The sequence below is a fragment of the Myotis yumanensis genome, unplaced genomic scaffold (genome assembly GCF_028538775.1).
Source record: "Myotis yumanensis isolate MYYU_CA2020_CCGP unplaced genomic scaffold, mMyoYum1.0.hap1 SCAF_1, whole genome shotgun sequence".
NCBI lineage: Eukaryota > Metazoa > Chordata > Mammalia > Chiroptera > Vespertilionidae > Myotis > Myotis yumanensis.
Genome location: NW_027223752.1, coordinates 76066024 through 76084173, shown reverse-complemented (window position 1 = coordinate 76084173; position 18150 = coordinate 76066024). Strand labels below are relative to the sequence as shown.

Genomic DNA, 18150 nt, shown 5'->3' with positions numbered 1-18150 from the left:
GTGATAATTGCTCAAGAAGATAGAATTGATGCATATAATTGGATCTGGTCATTTTACTTTTATCATGCATTTGCATTACCTCAAATGGGTAAATGCAGTTGTTATATGAATTAACAGGCATCATTTTGTATCCCAGCTTTCCTTCCCACACCATTGCCCCTAACCTTTGGGTTCAACTACACTCAGAGTTTTTATTTTCTGTTTTGACTTCTCTATCAGTGCTTTCTTTTATTTTTGCACTCCACGATAGCACTGGCAATATAGTTAGCAAATTTCTAAATGTGAAAGAATTATAAATATTCAAATTAATGCACATATAATGGAACAATGTTTAATTGTATTCAATTACTGACCAGTAGGTAAAAACAAATTTCAAAGTTTGGTATGAAGACCACGGATTGTATTAATATTTGTAATATTGCTTTGTTTATTCTTTTATGAATGTCATCAATTAACCATTGCTTCATTTGTTCCTATCAAGAGCGTAACTGTTCTTAAGATTATTTATGGTAAGCAGACCCATGGTTTTCAAGAAGACATGACTGCCCATGCAGCAAAATGAAGAGGTGTCCTAGATAGCATACTGCAGAGATGTAACTGAACAGAAATTGGTGGAGCAGGCACAGGTTATCAGGACAAGATAATGATTGATATTTCAAAAAAAGTTGACCCTCATATATTTTTTTCTTACTAGTATTTTCTACCAAAATGAAAAAGTTTCAATGTTAGCACCAAAGAAAGAATTCTTACTCATACTAGCCAATTTGCACAACTGGTTTTATATACTTGATCAGTTCTATCACATTTCTGATAATTATAAAATACAAGAGGCCTGGTGCACAACATTTGTGCACTGGGGGGGGGGGGGGGGTACCCTCAGCCCAGCCTGTACCCTTTCGCAGTCTAGACATCCTTAGTGCTGCTTGCAGGTGGGAGAGGCTCCTGCCACCGCTGCTGCGCTTGCCAACCATCAGCCCTGTTTGTGGCTGAGCAGCGCGCCCGCTGTGGGAGTGCACTGACCACCAGGGAGCAGCTCCCACATTGAGCATCTTCCCCCTGGTGGTCAGTGCGTGTCATAGTGACGGTCATTCTGCCGTTTGGTGGATTTACATATTATCCTTTTTTTTTATATAGGATTTTTACTATTATATCTAAATGATTTGCAACATTTATAATGCAATTGAAATTTGAAGGAAGTAAGTATATGGACTCCACACTCAAGAACGTTGGACTTATTTATGCAAACAGCATCTGGCTTAAAAGTATCTTCTATTGGGGGCACGGGAGTGGGCTGGGAGAGGTTAATGTGGAAAAAAAGGGGGAATCTATGTAACATTTTCAATAATAACAATTACAAAATAATAATAAAAATAAAAGTATCTTCTACACACCTGAAATCTTGAAATCTTTTCACTTGCAAAATCTTGTTAAAATGTTAACTTTCCTAGAATGGATAAAATCTCAACCTCTTAAAAGCCAACTCCTAAAGGTAGGTATGGAGAAGTGCTGAGTTGGAGAAAAGAATGGGGAAAGATGCAAAAGAATGAGAGAATGTTGATTTGGGGTTTGAGATAGTGTAAGTGGACCACAGGCACTTATCCTCCGCAAAAACTGATTTTAATTTTCTAAGCCCTTGCTGTTAAGTTAAAGGCATATCCTCCTCCAAACTGTTGTGTAAGACTCCATTCTCATGGTTCCTCATCATAAACCTTACTGCCTTCAATTATTCCATTTATTCCAGCAGCACCACCTTTCTTCTTGCCTTAAAGTCAAAGAAAATCAACTCTGATGCCTAATACAACTTTTGGCATTTCATCCCAAAGGTAAAACAAAATAATGACAATTTAAATCATTTATTATTTTTATTTAAAGACTGTGTACCCAAGATGGTGTTAATGCTTCCATTTTCTGTTAAAGATATTATATTTTCGTTGTGCTCACTTTTTAAAATATATTTTTATTGTTTTTATTGATTTTTTACAGAGAGGAAGAGAGAGGAATAGAAAGTTAGAAACATCGATGAGAGAGAAACATCAATCAGCTGCCTCCTGCACACCCCCTACTAGGGATGTGCCCGCAACCAAGGTACATGCCCTTGACCAGAATCCAACCTGGGACCCTTCAGTGCGCAGGTCGAGCCTCTATCCACTGAGCCAAACCAGTTAGGGCTGTGCTCACTTTTGCAATCTATATTATAAAAAGGCCTGTGGCCCGAGCCATAACTACCAAAGACCGGAGCGGGTGGGTGGAGCTGTGAGTGTGGCGGGGTATGCATGGGTGGGCAGGTCTGCGAGCACAGCGAGGCCACGTGGGTGGGTGGGACCGCGCAATTTCAGATGCTGGGCTTCTAGTTTAAATATAGTTGAAATAGTTATTAAGATTGTAAAAGATTGCTCATAGTTATAATATATAATTCTCATTCTATTTGGCAAACTTGGCATAACCATGAAAAGTTGTACCGGTATAGAAAATAAAGATCACTTGAGATTTATCCTGAGAATTTCAAAGTATATAGATATTTAAAAGGAAGAAATACAATAAATTATTAATATGGTAAAGCTCCTGGGATATGATTTTCATAGGCATCACAAATTGAGCTACAGTATTACAAATTCAGTGTTTATAAGCTAGAAAAGCCTCTTTCATTATACCACTTAAAAGAGCATAATTAAAACACTATTGTGTCACAGATTTTTCCCCTCCCCCCAAAAAGGGTAAAAATGAGAAATGTAAACAACTTTGATTAGAGGAATTGAACTGTAATGAAAACATAAAGAACTAAATGTAGTTTGAAGGGGTGGAAACTGAGGAAGGGTATGGCTAGTCAGTTTTTGAAAGAAACACAAAAGAAATTGAGCAGTTAGATGAAATGGAGCAAAGGAAATACTCAGGCTGTATATTAAGAAGTAGTTTCTAACAATGACGTTTGCTGGACTCTGGAAAAATCACCCTTCACTTTGTTTAAACTAGATTGGATTAAGCTTTCTCTCTGGGGATAAAGGTTTATTTGGACAGACTGTCGTTGTGTGATTCTAACGAATTGTTTTTACTACTGATTTCTAAACTAAAAAATTTAGGATATCTGGCCATTGATTCTGCAAATTAATTCTTTCTTTTCCAATATGTCAACTCTTTTTTTTTTCTACCATCCTTATGATCTACTTTTATTTTTTTATTTTTTTGTTGTTAATCCTCACCTGAGGATATATTTTTCCAATGATTTTTTTTAAAGAGAGAGTGGAAGGGAGGGGGGGAGAGAGAGAGAGAGAGAGAAATATCAATGTGAGAGAAACACATTGATTGGTTGCACCCTGTCCTGACCAGGTATGTGCCTTTGACCAGGAATCAAATCCAAGACCCTTAGGTATGTGAGCCAATGTTCTAACCACTTAGAAACACCAGCCAGGGTGTTATGATCTACATTTAAAATAAATATAAAGGAAATATAGTACTATGTCATAATTTTTCCAGTGTAAAATGAACTAAATAATAAAAGTACTATTTAAAAGTAGTCAATTTTTGGTTAGGAATATTTTTAGAATGGAAATTTACAACTCTTAAATAAGAATAGTCATTTTATTGTTGTTAGTAAAATGTTTTCAATGAATGTCCTAATTCTAAAGTAATGCAGAATTCAATTTTAGTTACAAAATTATCAATTAAGCTAATCACTCAGAATGACCTCCATCAGAAGGCTATTTATGTATATTAATGCTAAGTGACTGACCATACATCTGTCTGACCATCTGACCGACCAACCGGCAGGAACATATGACTCACACTGGCAATTTAAAAATAAACGTTGACTCACACATGCAAGATACATATAAGCTCTCACTGGCACCAATTGCATGTTTGTGTTTTAATCTGTCATAGTCGATCGTGAATTTGGTTGACAGTTCCATTATAGAGAAAGGGCAAATAGCGATATTAAAATATTTCTTCTAATTAATTTCCTTTCAATGTGCATGAATCCATGTACCAGGCCACTAGTTATTACAAAAAATTGGTTATGAAACCTACAATTTTATTTCACATACTTAATAAAATATATTTTTATACAATTATATTTATAACTAATATAAACATAATCATTAAATGTAATTGTTCTTTATAAGTGCTGTACAGTATGTTTTTATAATAATGAAAATAATTCCCACATTTAATAAGCTAAGATGCTTATCAAAGGATGTTATTTCCTTGGGCTTAATAAAATTACATAGTTTTTTTACATAAACAATAAGAAATTCTCGAGAGAAGAGCTCCCGGATGTGGAGAAGCTGGGGAGGAAACGTGGGAGGAAAATGGATTCAGTGGAGAAGAGGGTTGCAACCTCCATCTCCAACCCGCGGAGGCTGCCATCCCAGGGTCGGCCCCGAAGCTGCAGCACAACTCCCGCTGCAGCCAGGGCTGGTGTGTGGAGAAGCCTCACACCTGGCGGCCTTAATTCTGGCCCGGGGTAGCAGCAAGGGCATACCTTTGAAGAACATTAAGCATCTGGCAGGTGTCCCGCTCATTGGCTGGGTCCTGCATGCGGCCCTGGACTCAGGGGTCTTCCAGAGTGTGTGGGTTTCAATGGACCATGATGAAATTGAGAATGTGGCCAAACAATGTGGTGCACAAGTTCATCGAAGAAGTTCTGAAGTTTCAAAGACAGCTCTACCTCATTAGATGCCATCATATCATTTCTTAGCACAATGAGGTTGACATTGTAGGTAATATTCAAGCTACTTAACAATGTTTACATCCTACTGACCTTCAAAAAGTTGCAGAAATGATTCAAGAAGAAGGATATGATTCTATTTTCTTTGTTTTGCGGTGCCTTCAATTTTGATAAAGTGAAATTGAGAAAGGAATTCATGAAGTGACTGAACCTCTGAATTTGAATCCAGCTAAATGACCTCGTCAACAAGATTGGGATGGAGAGTTATATGAAAACTAGTGGCCTGTGCACAAAATTTGTGCACAGGGGCAGGGGGAGGTTTCCTCAGCCCAGCCAGCACCCTCTCCAATCAGGGACTCCTTGGAGGATGTCCGACTGCTGGTTTAGGCCTGATCCCACAGGGGATGCCCGATCCCAACCGGCAGTTGGGTATCCCTCTCGCAATCTGGGACCGCTGGCTCCTAACTGCCTCTGTCTGCCTGCCTGATTGCCCCTAATTGCCTCTGCCCGCCTGCCTGATCTCCCCTAACTGCCCTCCCCTGCCAGCCTGATCTCACCCCCAACTGCCCTCCCCTGCAGGCATGATCTCTTCCCTAACTGCCCTCCCTGCCAACCTGATCTTGCCCCCAATGGCCCTCCCCTGCTTGCCTGGTTGTCCCCAACTGCCCTTCCCTGATTGCCCCTAACTGCCTCTGCCTTGGCCCCCACTACCATGGCTTTGTCTGGAAGGAAATCAGATGACCAGAAGATGGCTGGTTGACCCAGTCTAATTAGCATATTACCCTTTTATTAGTATAGATAGATTATATAGGATAGGATTGCTTAAATGGGGGTGGGGGGAAAGTCTTTTTCAGCAGGAGGAAATGCTCTTGGCAGACAAAAATACATCATCCCTATATCTGGACTGATAGCCAGCCATATGCACTATACTGCCAAACTGCTCATTAAAAAAATGAACCACTTTCTTACACCTTACACCAAATAGCTGTTGCCCTTAAAACCCCTCCACAACCCCCACCTTAGGTTCTGCCTTCGCAGTTCACCCAGATTTGGTTCTAATTGGTCAGTTTCTATGCCAGTCAGCATCAAAAGCTCTGCCTCCTAGGCAGCCATTGGCTCTTCGCAGTTCAGCCAGATTTGGTTCTGATTGGTCGGTTTCTATGCCAGTCAGAGTCTCTGGTCCTGATCAGGGAGGCGGGGCTGATCAGCAGCTGCCCCAGGCTGCTGGCGAGCAGGCTGAACTGCTGACATCTCAGAGAGAGAGAGGCACAGCTGCTGGCGAGGCTTAGAAAGAGAGAGAGTCAATGGCTGAGCAGCAGCTGCCACAGAGGCTGCAGATCAGACCCTGCTTCTCTCTCCGGGCCTCACAAGCAGTGGTGGCAGCTGCTGATCAGCCCCCGCTCTCTCTCTCTCCAAGAAGTCAGCATTTCATCCTGCTGGCCAGTCCCCGCCTACCTGAGCCTGCTGCATGCACAGCCTGGCATTCGGTCGTCCCTTCGGTTGTTTCGGATGTTACAGACCCTGGCTCTTTGTGTATATATTTGGCTCATTTTATTTTGCTAAGAGACATTTGATAGAGATGGGTTACTTACACGGTGGAAAAATGGCCTACTATAAAATGCACGCTGATCACAGTGTGGACAGAGATGTGGATATTGATTGGCCTATTACGGAACAACGAGTACTAAGATATGGCTATTTTGGCAAAGAGAAGTTTAAGGAGATAAAATTTTGGCTTGCAGTATTGATGGATGTCTCACCAATGGCCACATTTATGTATCAGGAGACCAAAAAGAAATAATATCTTATGATGTAAAAGATGCTATTGGCATAAGTTTATTAAAGAAAAGTGGTATTGAGGTGAGATTAATCGCAGAAAGGGCCTGTTCAAAGCGGACACTCTCTTCCTTAAAACTGGATTGCAAAATGGAAGTCACTGTACCGGACAAGCTAGCAGTTGTAGATGGATGGAGAAAATAAATGGGCCTGTGCTGGAAAGAAGTGGCATATCTTGGAAATGAAGTGTCTGATGAGGAGTGCCTGAAGCAAGCGGGCCTAAGTGCTATTCCTGCTGATGCCTGTTCCACGGCCCAGAAGGCTGTTGGTGTATTTACAAGTGTAATGGTGGCCATGGTGCCCTCAGAGAGTTTGCAGAGCACATTTTCCTACTAATGGAAAAGGTTGTTAATTCCTGCCAAAAACAGAAGTTAGTATAATGTGTGTGTGTGTGTGTGTGTGTGGGGGGGGGGGGGGTAGACAGCCTTCTTCAGCTATTTTACTTTTATTTTTGATGAAGTACAATTCCATGTTTTAATGTTATAGACATGTGACTTGATTTGTGATATCTCTTCATATCTTTTAAAGCAAAGTCTTCTCAAGTTATCTCTCCAAAACCTTCTGTGAAATAATTGTGCTATACTTTTCTCTTTATGCAAGATTATTATTTAGAGATTGATTTACAGTCTTTCTCACATTTTTAGTAAATGCAAGTAAGAACACGATCAAAATTTACTTTGTATTGTACCCTGTAGAACTGTGTGTTTGTGGGCTTTTGATGATGCTGATATTTTATTTATTTGGGGACAGTGTATGTGGTAAGACATGCTCTTCTATTAACTTAAAAAAAAATACATTTCACAGAAAAAAAATTCTCAAAGACACACACAAAAAATTGTATTTGCTTTGAAATGGATAATAAATTTTGTATGTTAAAATAAAAATAGCAAGTAGTATTTCCACATTTGCCCTTCAACCTAAATTCCAATGCTATGGTGTGTGAGAAAAGATTTCTCAATATGAGTGAGAAGGGGTTATCTTATCTCTTCCCAGGTAACAGGAGTGATTTTGATGGGGTCAACCTTACCAAAACAACTTGGGATCCCAAGTGAAGGATCACGTATTATAAACAAACAATAATTGATTGATGTTTAACATCTATTTGTGTTGCTGTTAGGGAAATTGTCTGGGAAGCCACCGTCCATATCTTCTTGTTGACCAGCCTGAACCAAAAACATTTGATCATTCTAGGCAAAGAGCAGGCTTGCTGACACAGAATGTTTTTTATAGCGCTGAGCGCAATGACGTTATTTGCCTCCTCCTTCAAATGAAATGTTCAGTAATCTAGGGGGTTTCTAATCTGTTTACCAGCTGTACTGATGAGCGGGATTTATTTAACTGTTATCACCAACCTGACCTGTTACAATGACAGATAATGTTTCAGTGAACAAAAGTATCATCCTTCCTGGGCTTTTCTTTTCTATGAACAGAGAAATTTATGTTCAAAGATTCCACTTTTCTCTACTCTTTAAATGTAAATATGTCAGAGATATATTAAAATGGCATTCAATATAGACTACTATTTTTAAAACAAAGTTGTCATTTGACTCCTGGTGAATTGCTCATAAATTCAGGACTGAATAAAGAGATCAGATTACATTAAATGCATTTTGGTATCTATAACTTTCTGCAATGAATTAAAACTGGCTGATCATGTCTCCAGTGCATTTCATTTTCTGTTGATTCATGTACTGTAATATAACCTTCAAAATTCCCTTATGCCAACAAACTCACTCAGATATGCTGAGTGCAGGAGGAGATTAAAGTGGCTATAAGATTGAAAACTATATGAAGGCATCAGATAATGCAGTAGAGGTATAATGAAAGTGTAAACAAAGCCAGTAAATGTAGAAATTACTGTTCATATAATCCACTGTTGAATTCAATGGAGAGTTTAGCTCCCTGCCAAAAATATATTAATACCAAACAAATTGGCAAGATCAATACACCAAGCCTGTTTCATTCTTATTAAAGCACTTCTCTCTTTGAGGCTAAGCGTAAGTAAGGCATGCCATTCTCCTTTGGAAAATGCAATATTTCCCCAATAGGAATTTAGTATTCAGGTATCTGCAGGCTCCCAGCTCTGAGAAACTCACATCTGATGATATTCCTCCACTCTTTAAAATTGAAGTTACTTATTGCAATAACCTTTCATATTTTTCCTGAGCAGTAGCTTTTTGTTTCGCATTGTGAAAGCCAATCCATCCTTTAAAGGCTCTTTAAGCTGGCAAAAGGGAAAAAAAGGCATTATTACTGAGCGAGGAGCCTCTATTGTTTCAGTAGTAGCTAGAGCTATGGATGAATGCTTTCAACAGAAGTTAAAAGAGATAATGAGTCTTTAATGATACAAAATCAGAGCCTTGTGTGCCTAGTGAAGCCTGACACAAGCTCCAGCTTGCAGCTAGCAAGGAAAGCTCACCGCTATCTGTTTTGCAGGCCAAAAATACCCACAAAGTGCCTCCTTGGAAAATTGTGTATCCCTTAAGATAGAATCAGTGGTATTTGTCTGTTAGGTTAAACTCTTCTGAGATGCAAAACAAAATAGGATGATAAGCCTACATTCTATCTCTCATGCATCCCTTTAAACGTGTGAGGTGAACACACCTTCACCTTCAAAGCAACAGCTTTTATTTTATTCCAGACTTTTTCAAGAGCAATTTCCTTTTGTGTGTATTTTTTATCTCTCTTCCTCTCCACCAAAACTACAAACAAGAAACTTCAGTGTCACCTGCCTGGGCACACCCTCTGCTATGCTGACCAAAGAGATTGCTTGGCTGAAATGAGAGAGATTCTTTGCCCACCAAGTATGAGGAAACGAGTTTGAATCTCAGCTGAATAAATGTGTTAAGTCCCAGCCAAAAACTTCTGGAGAGCAGTGGGAATAAAACTCCTCCTCCATGAACATGAGCCAGGCTCCTTGATGTTAAATCAGATTTGCCTCTGAAAGGATTGGCATATCTGATATGATTAGGAAGCTTCAGTTGTGCTGATTATAAATTAAAATTAAGAAAAACAGATTGATCTGGAAAATAAGAAACATAAGGGCACATTGCTGCACTCCAGTCTTTGCAATGATGCTTTAAAAGTGATGGATATGGGAGTTACTTATTGTGGGAATCCTAACTAGGTTATTGTATAAAGATTTGCATGCTATCATCCCTGTATTAAGGTGCCAAAATCAGTTACAGAAATGAAGAAAGGAAAACATCAACATGATTTGACTTGGAGTATATTTAGCATGCATTTTTCTTTCATTTTCATTAAAGGTTCATATTGGGAGCTGGGGGAAGGTGGGATTAAGTAGGCAAATAGCCCATAATTTATTGAAAACAACTCATTCTGCCATTTTTTTAGAAAAGAAATTTATTTTTTCCTCCATTCTCATTTATGTTCTTTGTTCCCATTTCTAGCCATTCACCTACTCCCTTCTAGACATATTGGAGCTAATAAGAAATAATCATTAAAGTTGCAAATAGAGCATGGGGGATATTTTGAAGAATTGAAGTATATAGACAGCAGGGGGAAAAGAGGGCAGAAGTGTATTTGTTTCCCCAAATTGCTATTTTAAGCCATGTTATTACTGACACAAATAAGCAGTAATTGTTGATAATGGGCATTTTTTTTTTTTTTACATTTACTTAGAAAATCACAGCGGTAGAAGAAGTAATTCCTAGAAGAAATGGGCTTAGGAAACAAGTTATAGAGGCAAAGGAAGGACTCTTGGAGCTTAGAAGTGAGGAAGGTCAAGATGACAACCCTGGGGGCATTGAAAAAAGGAGAGGGAGGGAAAGCATCTATGGGCATATTTTAAAGAACTGGTTAATTTTAACTTTATGGTGTCCAGAAACAAAATCTTGAAACACAGAAATAATTTAATTTATTCATACAATAAATATTTACCAAGTGCCTACTATATTAACCAACCTTTCTTTCTTTCTTTCTTTCTTTCTTTCTTTCTTTCTTTCTTTCTTTCTTTCTTTCTTTCTTTCTTTCTTTCTTTCTTCCTTCCTTCCTTCCTTCCTTCCTTCCTTCCTTCCTTCCTTCCTTTCTTTCTTTCTTTCTTTCTTTCTTTCTTTCTTTCTTTCTTTCTTTCTTTCTCTTTCTTTCTCTCTCTCTTTCTCTCTCTCTCTCTCTCTCTCTCTCTCTCTCTCTCTTTCTCTCTCTCTCTCTCTCTCTTTCTTTCTTAACTCCATATTTCATGTTATTGAAATATATACAACACTGGCCCAGTGCATGAATGCATGCATGGGTGGGGTCCCTAGGCCTTGCCGGCGATCAGGACTGATTAGGGTCATCTTGCCCAGTCCCAATCGGGGCCAGGCCAATTGGAGCCTGCTGGCCTGGGGGAGAGACTCGGGGAGGGACTGGGAGAGATTGGCCAGTCGGCCTGGGGGAGGGACCGGCGTAAGGGGGAGAGACCACAGGAGGTTGGACAGCCATAGAATGTTGGCTATGGGAGTGCACTGACCACTAGGGGCAGCTTTTGCATTGAATGTCGCCACCTGGTGGTCAGTGTGTGTCATGGCGACTGGTCAACCGGTTGTTCTGGTCATTCGGTCATAACGGTCACTTAGGCTTTTATATATATAGACTAGAGGCCCGGTGCACAAAATTTATGCATGGATAGGGTCCCTAGGCCTGGCCGGAGATCAGGGCCGATCTCTGGGGTGACCAGTGGGGCAACTGGGGGGCCCCCCGCTGGCACTGGCCTGGGACCTGCAGGCTGGGGGCAGTTCCTGCATTGAGCATCTGCCCCCTGGTGGTCAGTGTGCATCATAGCGACCAGTCATTCCATTGATCGTTCCACAGTTTGGTCAATTTGCATATTAGGCTTTTATTATATAGGATTATATGAAATATTTTTACAAAATTAGGAGCTTCACCAAAGATGTTGTTTCTAGTATTCTGATTATGTTTCCATATATAATGTTAAATGTTAAATAGTAGCTTAAGTGAAAACAAACTAAAAACTCTTGCATTGGATATAGTGATCCATTTAAAAGGTCACATAAGATTTAAAGATGAAAAGACAGTTGGGTTGGTCATTTTGACATTCTATTCAGGCACTTTAATTTTCCATAACATTTAGTCCTAAAAACTATTTTCTAGTTTAATTTTACTGACTTAAACAGTAAGATTTCTAATATAACTGAAATGACTGTGTCACTAAATATATTTAACTGTTGTGATTTTTTTCTTAATTTATTACACTCTAAATATTAGATGCAAATTATATAGAAGCTTTATTGATCCATATCATTTCCTTCTATTAGTAGCAAGTAGAGTTATAACAACATATTACAAATAATTGTATATTGTTCTTAATAACAGCAATAAAATTACAAAAGTTAATTAACAAAACAATGAAGTACATAATGGGACGTAATGTTCTTTGTTTAAGAATTGGACCATAACTTACAGCTTATATTCAAAAATTCCAAGTTTTCAAGACCTGAATGTCTGTACAACACACAATAAAGAGAAGATTACTTGGTTTCACTGTATCAAATAGAGAAATAAACACATTGTTGAATGATAAAGAGCATAGTATTTCCATCAAAACAAATAATTTCAAACTGTTTTTGTTTGGTTTTCCAATCACAGAATTTGATAATATCTAACCTTTTTCTCATTTGTGAGTGCATACATCCTATGGTATTTTTCTTTTCCTTCCATTTTAATTGACACTTGTAAAAGCTCGGTTGTGAACTTTTACTAGGATTATTATTGTTATTCTTTTCATCTCTCATAATCAATAACTAAATAAAGAATTTTTATCTTATCATCCAATGCTTTCATTTCATAGTATTAATAATTTCCAGTTAGATAAAATCAATGTGTGTGAGTAATTAGAAGTTAATTAATTAGCATCAAAAAATTTTAATGAAGTGTGCATTGACAACAGGACAAAAACAATATCATTCCCTTGCACTAAAATTATTTAGTGTTATATTAATGTAATATATATTATATTAATATATAGAGAGATGTTGCTTCCTACTATATGTCTTGTGTTTGTTCTGCTCTATAAATAAAAATAAACATTAAGCTCTTATTTTTGGAGGGCCTATACCACCTTGTAGCATTAAGGAAGGAAATGGCAATAAGAGCAACTGTTACAAAGGCTTTGGCATACGTGATTCTGAATCCCCAAGCCAATATCTATTGTGTATGTGACTTTCCTTTTGCTCCCAGGTGTGTCCATTTGAAAAGCTTTGACAGAGGTGTGCGGGTAAGTGGACCAGCAAAGGCATTCAGGAGAATTGTCATGAGTCAGGAGAACAGGGAAGAGCTGGGAGACTGGTGGTTCTCATAACAATAAAGAACAATTTCAATAAGAGGAACAAGGATAAATGGAAATTAGCTGAAAAGTAAACATATGTTAGCCTCTATTTTTTTTTACTCTGCAGTCTCCACAAATCAATATTTGCATGTGTCTGAATATTAGATATTTTAAAAATATAAACTGAGAATATGACATGAATTTATTCATTAATGTTCCCCTTAAATGAGTTTCTCCTTAAAACACAATATCTATGTCCTTCATCTCTAACTATAGTTGATTATCAGCCAGAGTGCTTCATACTCTGCTGCAGAAACAACACTAGACATAATTAGTGGTATTTACCAATCTTTAACATTGCCTGGTTTCGAATTGCTGCTTCATTATATATCCTACCACATATTTTATAGTTGATCTCTATGTAACTAAACATTTATTGTAATGCAAATCTCTCCTGTAGACTTTCCAAAGAATATCCATACCAAAGTTGGACCAAAGACAAAATGTTGATAGATACTGGTTTCCTGAAAGCATCTACTATATTAATAAGGTAACCATTTCCAATGAAAACATTATCCTTGCCAGAGAGCACATAATAACACCTAGTAAAGATTATGTGAGTAGCAGTGCCCTAGCTTACCATTTCAAGAAAGGAATTTACATGGAACAGATATAATGTTTTAGTTATCTTTGGACACATTTTCTTCCCTAATATTTAAAATCAGCACACACTTTCTTTACATAATCTAATTTCTTTTCATTTTAAAAATACATATACAAAGTTTCAATTTCACCCAGTAAGTATTCCTGGAAATTTATTTTCATAATATAATCCATCAGAACCTTGAATAACTCTCTGCTGGTATTCTCATTTTTTGCCTTTATTGACTATCTCCTTTATTCATTTCCTTTCATCATACTAAAGGGATGATGATTACTGATTATGCCTAATATAAAATAATAATGTTCAAAAACTACCTATGTCATGTTAGAATTCTTAATCGCAAACAACAGCAACCCAACCAGAACTAGCTACAGCAAAAGGAGGAACGTCACTAAATCTAGGGGAGGGCAGGTAGACATCAGTACAGTCTAGCTCTGTCTGCTGCCTCTCGGCTCTGTATGTCAGTTTTACTCTCTCTTATTGCAGACCAACCATTTCCATGTAGCCAAGGAGATGCCCACGGGCAGTTTCCACAGTCATTCTCATAGATTGGACAGCACCAGTTTGAAATTCCCTGGGGAAGGACTCCAATTGACCTAGTTTGATTTCAATGCCACTCCTCAGAGCAGCCGTTCTCAACAGGAGTAATGCATTTCCTGAAGAAGCATTTGGAAATTTATGAGTGCATTTTTGGTTGCCACCATAATGGCCATTTAGTAGGCAGAATCCAGAGATAACGGATGCCCCGCAATACGCTGAACAATCCCCCAAAATGAATGTTCCAGCTATGTTTTTCCCAGAGTCGCTTCTAAAGAGTCACTCATAAGAAAAACCAACTGTGGGTGAGCCTGTGTAACAAGTGTGTGTAACAATGCTCATGTACATCATATATATAAATATCAACACATAACACATTTACCAAGATGGTTTTGTGTTCTAATTAGACAGAATTGCTTTCTTATTCATGCTATGCAAGTTGAAAACTTGGCCAGATGCCCTGAAATGCAATTTAAAGTGTCATATAAGTTATCACGCTCTGTTCTGTTCTTATTTACCAAGAAATTCCTCCAAACAAAATTGACAAAATGGGTTCTGCTATTTCTTTTGAAGCTGTCTTCTTGTCAATAAAGTTTACACATTTAAATGAATACTACTCTGTATAATTTTCAGATTATATTACACAGCTGGAACAGATACTAAAAACTGCCATAAAGTATGCTCACTTTCCACACGTAACAGCTGCTTTAAAAACCTTGATATTCTACACATTTCCATGTTTTCCTTGTTTAAGTGGACTTTTTTTTTTTTTTTTTAGAATTTTGTTTTTGAGGGCAGGGTATTCTTTCTTTGGATTAAGGTTGGGAAAATAATTATAAAATTTGGCACAAAGACATAGTATTAATCTGTGTACCTGCCCAATAAATATACAGGTTAATGTTATCAATGTTTAAAGTGATTAGATGTGAAAGTCTATTCCAAAAATGCCAAAGATAGAGATAATGACTATAAAGCTGTTCACAAAATGAGGTTTGTAACCTCAAGGGAATTAGAAAACTAAGGTTCATATCTTCTCTTTGGCACTAAATCAACTATATGATCATGGCTAAATTATTTATTCATCCTGAACCTGTTTTGTTATTTGTAAAGAAAACAAAAAACAACAACAACAAAAATGATGTTGCCTACCCAGTGGAGTTCTGTTGGAAATTAAATATTATTATATATGAGAACACACCTAGTACAATGTAATTATTTGGTCAGTTTGTTGGATTTAAACACTTGCATAATAAACGCTTTATGGTATTAATAATAATCTATACTAATAAAAGGGTAATATGCTAATTGGACCGGTAGACCAGACCTCTTCCGGACATCATTCTGGATGTCCTTCCTGCCAAAGCCAGGGCCTGGGTGGCACTGCCCAGGTCCCTGGTGCCTGTGGCCGGCCAGAGAGAGGGAAGCCTGGGTCCAGTTGCCAGTGGCCTGACGGAGGAGGAAAGCCTGGGTCCTGGGTGAGGGGCTGAGGCAGAGGTGGTTAGGGGTGATCAGGAAAGCAGGCGAGCAGTTAGGGTGATCAGGCAGGCAGGCAGAGGGGTTAGGGGTGATCAGGCAGGCAGGCAGGCAAGCTGTTAGGAGACAGCAGTCCCAGATTGCAAGAGGGATGTCCGACTGCCGGTTTAGGCCTGATCCCTGTGACATCCCTCTAGGGGTCCTGGATTGTGAGAGGGTGAAGGCCAGGCTGAGGGATCCTTCCCCCCATGCACAAATTTCGTGCACTGGGCCTCTAGAATTATTAATAATACAGTTATGTACCTACAAGCTCACCCCACAATTAAGTAGAGTGTGACACTCATCCAGAAGCAGTCATTGATGGCCATCTTCAAACTTAAAGTCCTATGATAACTTCAGGAGACTTGAGATCACCACAAATCTCACCCAGAAAATCATTCTGTCATCAATGATTTTGAAGCACTTTCTCATGTTTCATTCCAATCTTTGAGAAACTTGAATAGAAAAGATTAGCTAGTTGATAATAAAAATAATCATTTATAACCAAGGCTGTAATCTGAGTACTCCTGAATTCTTGAGCATTTTCACAACATCCTTTCCTTTGGTATCCAAAAATATTATGTCATCCAACATCTGTATAACTGCAAGAAATCTAGCCTTCTTACAAATATTTCTGAATTTCCCTAAGGGAGAAATTTCATATCATTACTCAAATTAAATTTCTGCTCCTGATTTTCTCCTTGAGAACCTCTACTTGTGTCATTTCTGCCTTATGTTTCTGTGGTCCCTAAACCAAATCAAGGATTTGGTTTGCCGAAACATGAAAATGAAGGTTGAATGCTCATTTATTCATAATCCATGCATACAAAAAATGTTTTCCAGGACTTTGTTGGTGCAAAGGATATAACAGTGAACAAGTAGGCAGTCCCTGACCTCTTGGAGCTAAAATTCAATAGGAGATACAGATAACAAACAAATAATTACATGATGATTTAAATAATTCATTATTGTTGTAATATTTCCCTAAAATATACAAGTCTATGTGAAAATATATATTAGGGAGACAGTTTAATCAAAGGACCACAGAAGACTTTTCTGAAAAACTGGCAAACTGAAAGTTTAAGTATGAACTGAAGTTCCCAAGGGAGAGGATGATAATATAGTTGTAAGTAACTGCATATATGAAGGTAATGCAATAGGAAAGAATGTTTGAGGAACTTTAGGAAACCAGTGTCATAAAGACACTGAATGAGGGGAACAGTGGCATACAATTAGGCTGTGGCCAGAGGCCATTAACCATGGAATAACTCATTTACCATATTAAGGGTTTTTGTCTGTGTCCAAAAAAAAAAGACAAGCAAATTATGATTATCTACATTGAAATGTGACATAATGCATTCTAAAGGATCACTTGGTATCTATAAGATATGTAGAATTCTAAGTACATAAATTTAACAGTACATACTCAGTTGGGAAAAGCATGCTTCAAATTTTGCCATCAAACATTTGGTAGACAGGTTTCTGTTTGGCTGCATAGAATCAAGGCACTCTTGATCTTTCAGAGGAATCTTATATGTGAAAAGTAGAGCTCAGTCTCTTGTTAGAGAAGCCTACTGAAAGAAAGAACTAGAAAAATTAAGAAAGTGATACCATAGTTCAAGAACTGTTATAAATTATTTTTAAAATATATTTTTATTGATTTTAGAGAGGAAGGGAGAGAGATAGAAACACCAATGATGAAAGAGAATCATTGATCAGATGCCTCCTGCACACCCCATACTGGTGATTGAGCCAGCAACCCAGATATGTGCCCTGACTGGGAATGGAACCATGACTTCCTGGTTCATAGGTCAATGCTCAACCACTGAGCCATGCTGGCAGGGCAGAAATTATTTTAATGGATCCAATTGTTAAGTGAGAAACTAGTGGATTCAGTTCTGACATGAAAATACGCTTGAAATTTTCATTCTGTCCTTCCAATGAGAAAAAGTTGAACAAATGAATATCAGATCCACTAAAGAATTGAGGTCTTGGGGCAAGCAGTCACATCAGACAATCCCAGTCAAGATCTTTTCCCCTAGGGCTGAAGCTGTCTGTGCCATAAACTGGTAGGAACACGTTAATGGTAATTTTGCTGGTGGCTGTTTGAGGCTAGTGTGAAAATGAGAAATTTCTGGGGACCATAGTTTTAGGAGTGCTCTCACACTTTTGTAGGCTTTACCTCCAGGAACTCTACCAGGTTCTCAGTGTAAAGATCTGAGAAAGATTCCCTCTTGGCTCTGGCAAGGAGAGAAGGGTAATCATTGTGAAATATTTTCAGGACCTTCTCCATTAGCCGTCTCCATAGCAAAGACCTACTTTCCAGAAGAAAATACTTTGCTGGAACCTCCTTTCAGATAGAAGAAGGGGTTCCTCCCACTCTTGCTCCCTCCAGATGTCCAGTTTCACCTAAGAGGGAGGAGGAAACCATCATCACCATTGGCTAGGTCTTTAATGAAATAGATTGGACATACTACAGCCAGAGAAGAGAGTGGGGGACAGGATATGAAGCTACACCACCCAAAAAACACTTTTGAAGGTCACAGCCTTGGGACACATGTCACTAAAAGATTGAGAGATAACTGCAAGAATATAGAATGCTCTCTCTTTGTCACAATTCACAACCATAGCAATGAAATAACAACGTGAAAAGCT

General features: G+C 38.3%; 1 pseudogene; it reads left to right on the top strand.

Annotated features, from left to right (window-relative positions):
- Positions 1 to 4304: 4304 nt before the first annotated feature.
- LOC139005419 (N-acylneuraminate cytidylyltransferase pseudogene) lies at positions 4305 to 6879 on the top strand (annotated as a pseudogene).
- Positions 6880 to 18150: the final 11271 nt, after the last annotated feature.